Below are 14,521 nucleotides of genomic sequence, written 5' to 3'. Positions count from 1 at the left end.
GAGTTATAATCATTTATAAAGTTTATAGTTAATGAAATTAATAGAACCAATTTCCCTCATATCAGTTTGTAATTAGAATTTTCTTATAAAATTTTAATATATTTAGTTCGAACAGGATGATATTGTATCAATATATTTATATAATTCCCAATTCTAAGTGTCTTCTTTGAAGTTTCTAACCTTTCCCCTTTGCACCTTCTTGATTCTATCATATTTCAGCATAAAAATATATATGTATATGTAGATACCATCTTCATTTTCATCTTTGTTAATTAATAAAATCTTCTTTTCATATTTTAATATGGTCCGAAAATGTTAAAGTATAAGAGCCAAATTCAAATATGAAGGAATTTGGTTTAAAAGTTCATGGACTTGTTTATATATTAATAAATTATATATATTATATATTTTTACTAATCTAGATAATATTACAAGAGATAATTATATTTTAATAGTATATTAAACATATTTTTAAATATATTAAATAGAATAAAATATTAAAATTTTCAACAAGCTATTTGCATAACTTATCAAACTCAATTTTATATATTTTGAACATATTTAAATTTATTCATTTATGTATTTTTTTTAAAAGATTTGTGACCTTCTCCTCCTTGCACAGGTTTTATGCATTTAATTTAGTATAAATTTTTGTTTTACTTAGTTATATGGTAAATTTTGTACCAAGTGTAAATTTTATACTTCATGAATATTTTTCTGAGTTTAGGTTACTACTTAAGGTTGTTTAAGTTTTCATTTTGCATTTTGTTTTTTTTTTTCTTAGTTGGATTCAAAAGTATAATAAGAATAATACGTGGCTTATTTCTCTGTCAGTTCCTGTTTGATTTATTTTACAGTTTAAATGCATTATGGTATCTAGTTTATTTATTCTATGGTTTTGAATGCATGAATCATTGTTTACTTCACTACTGCTTGATTTTGTGAATCTAAGATATGCTTGCCTTGTTGGATGCACGTTGCTTGTTTAAGTATTCATGTTTGAATGGGTAATGGAGACTAAGGAAAAATAAGAAAGGGGTGTGAATTGATAACTAGATAAGATGACAGCCTCACTAGATATCCTGGGAGATGGTGGACAGATCGGATCCATAGGGAACCCTACCGGGAACGTTCTCTCATACCAGACGGGGTATGGAGACTTTATTGTATGGCGCCCATACCGAATGGGGTATGGGGACGGCCCCTGGAAATTAAGTTTGTTAAGGGAATGGTTCACGTGTAGCGGGGACCCCTATGGGTCCCCATAGATACTAGTAGGCTGATGAAAAGGGGGCAACTGTTGTTTGATGATTGAAATATAAAAATATGACATGTGCTATGTTACAGATTATGTATGAATTCATGATATCTATGATGTTATTATTTCCATGGGTTATTTTTTATAAATCTCACTGAAGTAAGTAGACGGTAAATGGTTTGATTATTGATAAATGAATTTGCTTAAAATTTGTGCTCCATTGGTTGTTTTTGGTTTTCTACCAACCTTTACTTCTGTGACAGTGATATAGTGTGACGTCCTTACTGGGCTAGTGTAGCTCATTCCTTACTTAACCATTTCAGATCAGGAGGGCTTGGTTCCCGAGCCCAATCCACAAGAAGACAGCGAATAGATACCTAGATGTCTTATAGTTTTTTTTATAGTCTTTCATTTCTAGTATTTCCTTTAGAGGACTTATTCTTTGATATTGTTAATACGTTTAAGCTATTGTGTAAGGGATATTAATCAAAACCTTTTATTTCGCTTCCGCACATAGATTTTTTTTTATATATTCCCTTTTGAATTTCCAGGGCCGTTACAGTTGGTATCAGAGCCAAGTTCCTCGGACTCGTCCCTTACACAATGATACTTAAAGAAATACCAAACCAATGAATCATTACTCAACCCTTTCTTGTGAAATGCAAGTACGGAGAGATGAGAAGAGGAGGATTGGTACCGCCGCCTACAGACTAGTATTACCTCCAGAGCTTTCCAAGGTCCACGATGTGTTCCATGTGTCCATGCTACGCAAGTACAACCCGGACCCCTCTCATGTCTTGGCCCACGAACCTCTCCCACTCCAAGAGGACTTATCCTACAAGGAAGTACCAGTCGACATTACGGATCGAAAGAGTAGATTACTCTGCAATCAAAAAATATCCTTTGTAAAGGTCGTATGGCAGAACCACACACCAAGGGAGGCTACATGGGAGCTAGAATCAGACTTTAGAGCCCAATACCCCCATTTGTTCGATCAAGAGTAAGAGGCAAATTTGAGGGATCAAATTTCTTTAAGGGGGGGAGAGTCGTAACACCCCAACCCTTTTTTTTTAATTTTAATTTTTTTTTGTAATTATTATATGAATATAATGATTAATTTATGTAATAATATATTGAATTTAATTTAGTTTAATTTATTTTAATGGAAATAATAATAATAATAATAATAGTAATAAAAAGGGATAAAAATTGTTTAGGGATTTAATTGAAAATAATTTTTGAAAAAAAGGGTGAAAATTTGGGTTCTGGGGGTATTTTTGAAAGAAAAATTAGAAATCAGGGGTCAAAATAAAATTTTAAAAAATTGTGCAACGTCAGTTGCCTAGTCAGCAGCCCCGGCCAACCAGGACACGCCAGGTGGCAAAGACACTAATGCGGGAGGCCACGCAGAAGGGAGCCACGTGGGCAATTTGTGTGCGCGCTATCGAACGGCTAAGATCCGTTCCCGCGCGCACGGACGGTCCAGATTGCATCGCGCACGGACGGCCCAGATTGAATCGCGATGAATGACCCAGATTCATTTCCTATTTAATCACGATCGGACGGTCTAGATTAAATGCGATGGACGGCTCATATCAAAACTGGATGGTTATAAATAATCTCATCCGCACCCAAACCCTAACCCAAGCTTCCAAAGCCCCTCACTGGAGAAGAATAGCCCAGCCATCGGGGAGCCGACCGCCGCCACTCGCCACCGTACTGGAGCAATATCTGGCCACCAAACGAGGTAAAATTTCTACCCTTTGCTCAGAATTCGATTTCTAAACCCACCTATGGTAAAATTAGAGCAAAAACACAGGCCAATTGGCTGAAAAATGCTGCCGAAGCCCAGCGACGCCGCCGTGAGTTGTCTAAATTTTTGCCTCCCGATGAGGCCCTTCTCGATTCCCATTCGATTTAATTTTTCCACCATTGTGACCATCGTTCCCTCATCTACAGGTTGACTGGAGCAAAATACCAAATCGCGATGCGAGCTAGAGGAGTCGCCGCACCGGAGAGCCCTACTGCCGGTAAGTTTTAGTTTTCTGTGTTTTTTTAGGTCACTGAGGGCCCTAGGGGTGTTTTCTCACAGGAACCAATGCAAGTTTGGCTGAATCCGGCCGAAAATATCCAACCCAAGGTGGATCACCGCTGTGAGCGGCGGCACCGATGCCGGAGCACGACGAAGCCACCGTGCCAGAATTTCAAAATTGGCCGAGTAGACCTTGGGTCTGATTTTTGGGTTATTTGGGACATGTGTAGATACTATAAGCGTGTTTCAATTCCCAAAAAAAAATTCAGGAAACCCAGGGACCGTCCGTAGGCGCAGTGAAAATCTAGTTTTCGACGTCAGATCAAGTAAGGACCCGTCACCTTATTTCCTATCATGAGATTGAAGTCTGAATAAATGATAAAACTGTATTTTGTACAAATTGAGTAGATATGCATAATAATAGAGCCCCAATCGGACATATTTCTCTGTCAGTTCCTGTTTGATTTATTTTATAGTTTAAATGCATTATGGTATCTGGTTTATTTATTCTATGGTTTTGAATCCATGAATCACTGTTTACTTCACTACTGCTTGATTTTGTGAATCTAAGATATGCTTGCCTTGTTGGATGCACGTTGCTTGTTGAAGTATTCATGTTTGAATGGGTAACAGAGACTAAGAAAAAAATCAGAAAGGGGTGTGAATTAATAACTGGATAAGATGACAGCCTCACTAGATATCTTAGGAGATGGTGGACGGACAAGGTCCATAGGAAACTCTATCGGGAACATTCTCTCATATCAGACGGGGTATGGAGACTTAATTATTTGGCACTCATATCGGACGAGGTATGGGGACGACCCTGGAAATTAAGTTTGTTAAGGGAATGGTTCACGTGTAGCGGGGACCCCTATGGATCGCCATGGATACTAGTAGGCTAATGAAATGGGGGCAACTGTAGTTTGATGATTGAAATATAAAAGTATGACATGTGCTATGTTATAGATTATGTATGAATTCATGATATCTATGATGTTATTGTTTTCATGGGTTGTTTTTTATAAATCTCACTGAGGTAAGTGGACGGTAAATGGTTTGATTATTGATAAATGAATCTGTTTAAAATTTGTGCTCCATTTGTTGTTTTTAGTTTTCTACCAACCTTTACTTCTGTGACAGTAATATAGTGTGACATCCTTACTGGGCTAGTGTAGCTCATTCCTTACTTAACCATTTCAGATCAGGAGGACTTGGTTCCCGAGCCCGATCCACAAGAAGATGGTGAGTAGATGCCTAGATGTCTTATAGTTTTCTTTACAGTCTTTCACTTCTAGTATTTCCTTTAGAGGACTTATTCTTTGATATTATTAGTACGTTTAACCTATTGTGTAAAGGATATTAATTAGAACCTTTTATTTTGCTTCTGCACACATATCTTTTTTTATATATTCCCTTTTGAATTTTTGGGGTCGTTACATGGATAATATATTCTTAAATATATTAAATAGAATAAAGTATTAAAATTTTCAGCAAGCTATTCGCATAACTTATCAAACTCAATTTTATATGTTTCAAAGTCATTTAAATTTATTCATTTATTTATTCTTTAAAAGGATTTGTGACCTTCTCTTTTTTGCACAAGTCTTATGCATCTGAAGTCATAGTGGCCATAGAATACTTACACATGATGGGGATAGTTTACCGTGATTTGAAGCCCGAAAATGCATTATTAAGATTTGACGGCCTCAATATTATCGACTGACTTCGATCTCTTACGAAAAGATGATAATTCGACATCAACGATCCATATAATTTCTTATCAAAATGCATCATCAATCACAAAAACAAGTTGTTATCCTGATGATCAACCCAACTTTTCTAATTCATCATGCATTCCACCCAATTATATCACACCTGCAATAGCCTCCTGCTTACACCCTAGCCAACACAAATAGAAAAAAGTCAACACATCACACTATTGTGGAAATCATCATAGAGTTAATCAATGTCCAATAAATGTCTTTTATTGGGACCCACGAGTACTTAGCACCAGAAATTTTGTCTGGTGAAAGGCATAAAAACACAGTTGATTGGTGGACACTAGGGATATTCATATTTAAAATGTTATATGGGATGACACCGTGTAAGGGAGTTGACTAGGAGTTGCCCCTGGCGAATATTGTGGCCTGAGCACTTGAGTTTCCCAAAGAAACTATGCTTTTGGAGCCAGTAAAGGATTTGATCACACGACTATTAATCAAGGACCCCACCAGGCAAATAGGGTCCACAATGGGTGCAATGGCAATCAAACGACACCAATTTTTTAATGGCCTTAATTTCCCACTTTTGGGATGTATAAAATAACCATTTGTTCCTTCTCCTGTATCTTGTAAGGAGTTTGTTTCATTTGATAGTACTATAGAGAGTTCAATAGAGTATTACTAGGAAGTAAAAAATTTATTTTTTAATTTACATGATATATGCCTTTTTTTATGTATATCAAAATTTAATAGCTAAATAGAAGTGATATTTAAGTAATTTGTACATTGGGGCAAGAAATTTTAATGAAATTCATGTTGAAAGGTTCAATATTTATAAAATATATATAATTAAAGATCTACTGGATCAATTTTTCTAAAGAATGATTTAACATTTTCAATTGTTCTCAATATTTAACAGTCTAAAAGTAATATTAATTTCTCTAATATGTGGTATAAGAGGTAGTAATACTCTTTTTAAGGTATTACTTGGATAAAACTGAAATGTATTGCATCAAGGTCCTGATAACATCAAGTAGGAAAACTCATGGGTCCTTGTGTAGTGCTTCATTACTGCTTACCTAATTTGGGATAAACAATATTAAGGTTCAAGGGTAGTTGAGGATAACGAAACTTTTGGCTTGTAGAGCTATTTTGAGATGCCTATGAGGTTACAAGATTGCTTTACCAAAATGTTGTGTAGGGTTTTAAAATTGTTCTCATATTCTAGACCTATCTTAAGACAGCTATGAGATTTTGAGCATCTATTAGGTCTTAATAAAGCTCTAAAACTGCAGTGTTACATCTAAATCTTAAGGTTTTAGTCTTTTCTTTTTTTCTTAATGTTGCACTAAGATACAATTTTTTTGTCCTAAAATTTAATTTAGTAAAGATTTTGTTTTACTTGGTTATATGGTAAATTTTGTACCAAGTATAAATTTCATACTTCATGAATTTTTTTCTGAGTTTAGGTTTATACTTAAGGATGTTTAAGCTTTCATTTTGCATTTTATTTCCTATCTTAGTTGGATTCAAAAGTATAATAAGAATAATACATAGCTTAGCTAGAGATGAACAAGGGCTTCTGAAAGATAGCTATTGTTCATGAACCTCCTTAGTTTTTGCTTCACTTGAGCATGATGGTTTTGGTCATTTACTTGAGCATGATGATTTTTATTGTTAATGAATAATGATTTTATCTTAAAAGAAACAATGTTATATTGGATGTTATTGTATTGACTTCCATTGTACAAGTTGATTCAGTATTAAAAACAGATACTACTAAATTTATAGTTTAATCAAATAATAAAATAAAACGTAATTCGAATGAATTACTTAATATTATAATAAATAAGTGAATTGAATAACATATATTTATTATTTAAAATATAGTATTTGATGACCAATGATAAGAATTGACACTTTAGTGAATAATGAGAGGTGATTGATGATGACTACAATGAAATGCAACCAACAAAAAAATAAAAGCTTTGGTATCTTGCAACAAAGTATGTCACATTTTCTTTAGGTTTTAAGACAAAGATGAACTATTTTATTTATTTATTTATTTTTGGTACTCTTTTTTGTTGATACAAAAGTTAAACAAATTTTTTTTTCAAGTAAAGAAATAGATAAGGTGGGCACAAAATGGACACATGAGTTCTTCTATTTGTCGCATATTACCTAGCAACATTTCAATTTTTGTGAGAGTCTGAATCAACCACTAAAATTATATCGTCTATTGTCTAACTTCTAGTTGTAATAGGACTATTTTTAAAGGTACCAGGTACAAATTTTATACTTGATGAATATTTTCTAAAGTTTTGGTAATTACTTGAGGATGTTTAAGCTTTCATTCCGTATTTTGTTTCTTTTCTTCTTAGTTAAATTTAAAATTTTAATCGAATAATATATAACTTAGCTAGAAATGTACTAAGGACAATTGAAAGATATATATGTATTCATGAGCCTAAGTTTTTTGTTGACTTTCTTGAGCAAAATGGTTTTTACTATTAATGGATGTTATTGTATTGACTTACTTTGTATAAACTAATATCGTACTAGAAAGATATACGACTAATTTTGTAGGTCAATCAAATAACAAAGTAGGACTCATAGTGGAAGTTTGAAAATAAAGCAAGGATTAAGTACTTGACAAGCTTGAGTTAAATATCATATCTTGGTGCCTCTCAAGTGATTTTCTGGCAGGTGTAATAAGTATATGATTCCAGTCTGGTCAATTCAGAAAATGTTCAACTATTAGAATTTTACTCATTGTAGCTTCCGAATAGTGTAACTCCCCATAATGATGGAGATTGTATTGTTTATAGCTTATATTTTTTGAGATAATTCATAGCTTAAATGTTTGACACTATAGAGATCTAGTTTGTGCATTAAGTATGTTTGTAACATGTTGTTGAAACAACAGATTATAATTTGACTCAGTAGCCTACATGAATCGGCTATTATTTAAATTTATAAGTTGGTAACTAAGAGATTTTATTTGTTTACAATTTTTTTTTTGTGGTATCTCTAGTTAATCCTTTTTTTTTCCTTGCAAGCACTATTTTATTCTGCCTTACTCTGTGCACGCAAAATACTTGCTCCAGAAGATGGATCAACTGATCTTATCCAGGCACTGAATAATTACCTACTTGCTCTTTCATTCCACATAAGGGAGTATTATTGGATTGATTTGCGAAAACTGAATGATATTTATCGTTACAAGACTTAGGAGTACTCAAATGATGCAGTTAATAAGTTCAACATTTACCCAGACCAAATTTCTCCCTGGTTGGTGGAATGGATGCCTAATAAAGAAGATTATCTAATTGGAGATTTACAGACAACACATATGGATTTTTAATTTTCTTCTCTAGGAAACATGTGGTATGTTGTAAGTAGTGTGGCAACAGTGATCAGTCACATACCATACTTGATGTTATTGAAGTGAAATGGGCAGATTTGGTAGGAAACATGCCATTCAAAATATGTTATCCTGCTCTTGAAGTTTATAGTGCCAAATAATCACTGGTAGTGATCCTAAGAACACGTAAGATACTCTCGTATTATTTATTTATGATTTATTTCTTCATTATCTTCAACATTTCTCACTACATTTCCTTCTGATGCTAGCCCTGGTCTTACCACAATGGTTGTTCTTGGCAAACTCTATTATGGCAGGTTAGTTTGTTATGCTTAAATATTCTCTCTGCTGCTAATAATTTGTTCATTACTCCAAAGAACCCTTTGTAGAAGTTATATTTAGGTAGACGTTTCCTGAGTTGTCATGCTTGAATCCAATAGAATATGGCACCTTGTTTATGTTTTATAAAATAAAGCAATAATGAAGGAATGTTGGCAGTGCGGCTTAAGATTTTAAAAATGGACTTTTTACAGCTTACTATTGCAGCCATAAAGATGAAAAGACCAGAAATCACTGCAAGAGCTGTTGAAGTTATTGAAAGGCGAATATCAAGAGACAAGTGGCCTTAATACTATGAGATGAAAAGAGGAAGGTTCATCAGGAAGCAAACACGGTTATTCCAGACATGGTCAATTGTTGGATACCTTGTCGCTAAGCTTCTACTTGCAGACCCAAATGCAGCCAAAATACTGATAGCTGATGAGGATTTTGAGCTTATCTTGCCTTTTCTTGCATGATAAGTGCTAACTCTAAGAGAAAGCGTGGTCAGAAAAACTCCTAAAAAACTTACGTAATATAAGATTCTGAAGCTGCTTTCACACAAATGAAGAAATATCAAAAATAAAAAAATAAATATATTTCCAACAACAATAGAAATTAACCTCATAAATATGTATATATTTTCAATTTGTAAATGAAGAAATTACATAGAAATTTTTAGGTTGTGGGTCAAATTACACTACTCATTGAGAAACTATATTGTAAAAATAGTTATAGTATAGTATAGTATTAGAAGTTAAAATATTTGTATATGTATCTAATTGTCCCATTTGCTTTAATTTCTAAACAAGCTTCATCATTTTCTTAAGAAATTTAATTGCTATATTTCTCCCATATTTTATAATTTAAAAATATATCACAATTTTAATATTTAAACTCTCTTATTTATGTTTTTTAAGAGCTGAATTCTAATTGATCTTCTTATATATGAAGGATTATGAAATAAAATTTCATTCAATGAATTCAAGCTAAAAATCTAAGTGGTTCAAAAATAAAATATAGAATATATTCAGCATGCAAAGGATTACTAGTAAATACATAAAAAGTAAAAATTGAATCGAATGAACAAGATAGATTTAATATCACTTAATGTAAGTACACGTATATACTTTTTGACATATTTAATTTAGATTGTACTTTTCTATTTTTATGTTATTTAGAGTAAAGAGGTAATTTCATAGAAAGTCAAATTTGTAATTTGAGTTAGTTCGCAGTCTGAAACTTAGGAATCATAGGAAGAATATGACTGTTTATAATGAATCTGCTTTATAATTACTACCTAATTGTACGTTATGCATTAGGAAAAAAAAAGAGAACTTACCTCTATAATGCTTCCAGTTTAACTCTTGTTTTCCTATTTCATTTCCTTATGTTTTTCCTCCTCTTTCTACCAGTTATTTTCTAACTCTTCTTTTATTTCCTGATCACCTAAAATCGATCACTCTGTAACACAATAACAAATATGAGGATAAGATTATGAAGAAATTATATTGTGGTGAAGAAATTAATAGAGCTAATTTTATAAAAAAAAAACTATCTTATTATTTTCTATCTAAATATTGCATCATAAATATAAATCATAACATTAAAGAAAGATTGAAAAAATGCTGAAAGCATCAAAAAAGAAGAAAAAAATATAAGTGTCATAATCTATTTTTAAATTTATGTAATCAAATATTTTAGAGTTGTTATATTATTTTTCATTCTAAAGTATGTAATCTTTAAAAGAATTATTGCAAGATTCTACTTAAAAAGTATCTAAATGTAGAGAATTCAATGCTTACTAGGAGTCAAAATTTAGAGATTTCTTTCTACATCAGTCTTTAAAATTTAAAAATTAAAGAGACAGAAATCTTATTTTTATTATTTTGAACTTATGTAATCAAATATTTTAGATTTTTAAAATTATTTTCATTATGTTATTTGTAAAACAACTATCATAAGAATAAACTTAAAGAATATCTAAATTTAGAGAATTGAATACTTATTAGAAGTCAAATTTTAGAGATTTCTTTTCTTCAGTAGTCTTTAAAATTTAAATATTTGATTACGACTTAAGCAATTAAAGAGATAAAAATCTTGTTTTTAAAAAGTAAATATATTAATAATAAATTATATTTAAGCAGATATTATTAGTTTCTACCTTAATTATTAAAAGTAAAAATATTGATTATGCCTCAATTATCCAAAACTATAGTGAAATCTCTATTTAATTTAGGGATTTCGCTGCCATCCTCAACGGTTCTGATGGTTCCTCCTTCACTTTAAAAGAAGATGTTGGGTTGCACGGGAAGAGGGAGAGGAAGAAAATTCGTAGTCAGGGTAAACCAAGATGAAGTTTTTATGTGATTTCTTTAATCAGACTAATCAACTAGCAGTGGAATCGAAAGTGGAACAAGGGAGGAATCTGTCAATCAAATTAACATCATCACCGAGAACAAAGGTAAGTGAAATTTGACTCTCACTGCTTGAGTAGAATTTATCTTTTAAATTCTTTGAAGTATTTTTGGGTAGAAATGTATTGATCTTGGAATAAGGACATTTTCTTGAAATTATATTAGAACCAGGAGTAAAAACAAAAAAAATGAAGAGTGAGATTTGGAGATAAACAGAAGATCAAACGAAATGATGGAATTATCTTGTGGACAGCTATGAAAAGAGGACAGATGAGATATGCTAAAACCATAAGAGAAAATTTTAAGGGATGAGAACGAGAGAGGGATAGGAAATAAAAAAAATAGGGAAATAGTGGTCTGAATTTGATGTCTGTTTGGGAATTATTATTCTGTTATCTTTTGTATTTAATTCTCTTGATGTCTATTTGGAAAATGGTGGTATTGGTGAGAAAAGATAGGGAAACAAACTGGAAAAGGATTAAAAACAAAATAAATGTAAAATTTTGGGAGGCAAATCTAGGTGAGTAGAGATAGTATTTTTTGTGAGGGTGAAAGTGATGTTGTTTGGAAGTAGGAATGGGATTAACAATAGAACAAACAAACTCTGGGAGCTGATCTTGTTGAGCAGAGACAATGTTCTGTGTGATGCACGTATAAGAAAGGATGAATTACACAAACTCTAATTAGATGTTTTCTTGATTTTAGATAGATGTAATGGTTAACCCTCACTGGAGAGGGATGTGAACACTGTGCTTGGACGTACTTATTTTTATTTGGAGATAGAAGTTTATTGTATTTTTTGTGCTGGGAATATAAATTCTTTGGTACCCCGACTTCTTATCTCCGTATGGGTTGTTACAGCTCTTATCCAATGAATACGAGGATCGAAGCACACAGTTCCTCCACATGCTCCACTCGATAGAACAAGACGTTTAGTGCTTAACATCTTATCTATTTTTCTCTTATTTGTTTACTGATTTTTTATATATATCGATGTTGTTGATTGATTTGTATTCGATTTTTGCTAAAGGATATGGTATATCACTTTCTTATAGAAGCACATGAAATGAAAAGAGATTATGGTTGCAGTCCTAATTATTTCTATGACCTGCTTTCCACTTTCGTGGTTGAATATGAAATCACCTTATCAGAGATGTATAAAGCTTTGTATGTGTACATAATATATATCTCAATATAGATTTGAGTAGTTATTAACCATAGTTGATTAATTGATGGGTTTTAGTTATTTGGTTTCTTCTCTTAATTTGCAAGGACAAAGTATCTGATGCAGATTTTCTCAAGATTTGTGTATTTTGCATCAAGACTAAAGGAACCCCCTTAAGGTATAGAAGTAATACTAATCATCACAGCTCAAAATTCTTTAATTTGGAGTATTTATGTATGTTATTATTGATCTTATAATATATATTTGATAATAAAACTTCTCAACTACAATTTTTGCAAGTAAAAATTCATACATTTTAATAGTAAATGATATGTCATCAGATATATAGTCTGATTTGAACTCATATTCTTATAGATAAGGATAAAAGTACTTAGATATCTACCCAAAAGATAAATAATTATTAATTTAATTAACTATATGTGTGTATACTTAATTAATTAAATAATTAGTTTAATACTTGATGTGTTTTTTCTTTTACAAAAGATTATAAGTTTGAGTCAAATTGTATTTTTATGTTTATCATCATTTAAAAGTTATTTGTATTGTATTGTAATTAGTTTATATCACTTGACTAATCTCGGGTCAAACTGTATTTTAATGTGTATTCTTACTTGGAGATTATTTGTATTGTGTTATGATTGATGCATATCACTTAATTAATAGATGTACTAAATTTTTGTTTTCTAAAAAATAATTAGCTGATATTAATTGCAGCCTTTGCGCTTGTCAAATGGCATTGAAATATGAGGAATTCATCAAGGCATTTGATGAAAAGAGTAAGAAAGGATAAGCTTTTATATACAATTGACGTCATAAATCAATTAATGGTCTTTATATATTCATGTAGTAAATGAATTTTATACTTATTTTTTATTGCAGATGTTACTAATATATCTCTTTACTGAGTATTCTTTTTTTAAAATTTCTTTTTTTAAACAAAAAAGTGCATGGAAGCATTAGATGCAATCAAACATGAATTCTCATTAGTGAAGGAAAACATGAAAATCCTTCTCAAGGTAATATTTTATTTTATATAGTCTATGAAATTTAATTTTCATTCATATTTTTTTTCTTTTGGACTTTGTAAAAATTTTAACTGAATTTAAATTTGTATACTTATAGAGCATGAGTTTTACTTCATTAAAAATCTGTTTTGCCTAGTGCATAATTATAGCTATTGATAATTATAATGAATTATAATAATATGATCGTAGTTGAAACTCTTATGTTCTATTTAAAATTTATGAGTTTAACTTTTATTAAAAATATAGAATATTTTATACTGTATAAGTCTTTAAATTTAAAATCAATTAAAATTTTTACGAAATTTATAAGAGAAAAAAATATATATAAAAATAAATTTTATAAAATATATAAAATAGAATATTACATCAAGAAAAGTTTTTATTTTTTCCTTCATTACTGAAAATTCATGTTTGATTGCATTCACTGCCTATGCACCTTTTTAAAAAAAATTTAAAAAGTTTCAAAAAAACTCAGTAAAAAATATCTATAAATAATATGTATAATAAAAAATAAATATGAAATTCATTTATTATATTCACTAATTGATATTATTTATGACGTTGTTAATTATGTATGAAAGTTTACTCTTCCTTACTCTTTTCATTAGATGCTTTGATATGTGTGCGTATATATATATATATATATATAAACATATAATTCATATACATGATGGTGTATGGACAATCATATTTGGTATAAATCATATGTGGCACCAATAAGTATGAAATTCATTTGTGATCGGTGGTCATGTTTACTCACTGAGTTCTATCCCAGCGGCGATCTTCACGTCCTTCGTCAAAGGCAGCCGAATAAACGCTTCAACGAAGCTGCTGCTTGGTACGTACGTACAACAGTATTAATTATTTATATCTATTAATAGATATTATATGATTATATAAATTGTTAATTTATTATTATAATATTCAGCGCAATTAGTATCGTAAATATACGTACATACATTATTCATATACACAGGCACACACATATATATATTTATAAATTGAGAAGGTTATATATATATGTAGACACACACACATTATATATTGATATATTTCCCAATTATAAGTATCTTCTTTGAAGTTTATAATCTTTTCCCTTTGCACCTTCTTGATTTTATCATATTTCTGCATAAATATATACATATGTATATATAGATACCATCTTCATTTTCATCTTTGTTAATTAATAAAATCTTCTTT

General features: G+C 30.9%; 1 pseudogene; it reads left to right on the top strand.

Annotated features, from left to right (window-relative positions):
* Positions 1 to 7,817: 7,817 nt before the first annotated feature.
* On the top strand, positions 7,818 to 9,172 carry LOC110810521 (neutral/alkaline invertase 3, chloroplastic-like; annotated as a pseudogene).
* Positions 9,173 to 14,521: the final 5,349 nt, after the last annotated feature.

The sequence above is a fragment of the Carica papaya genome, chromosome 9 (assembly GCF_054855325.1).
Source record: "Carica papaya isolate Zhongbai chromosome 9, ASM5485532v1, whole genome shotgun sequence".
NCBI lineage: Eukaryota > Viridiplantae > Streptophyta > Magnoliopsida > Brassicales > Caricaceae > Carica > Carica papaya.
Note: the sequence above shows the minus strand (reverse complement) of the source record. Positions and strands in the feature narration are given on the sequence as shown.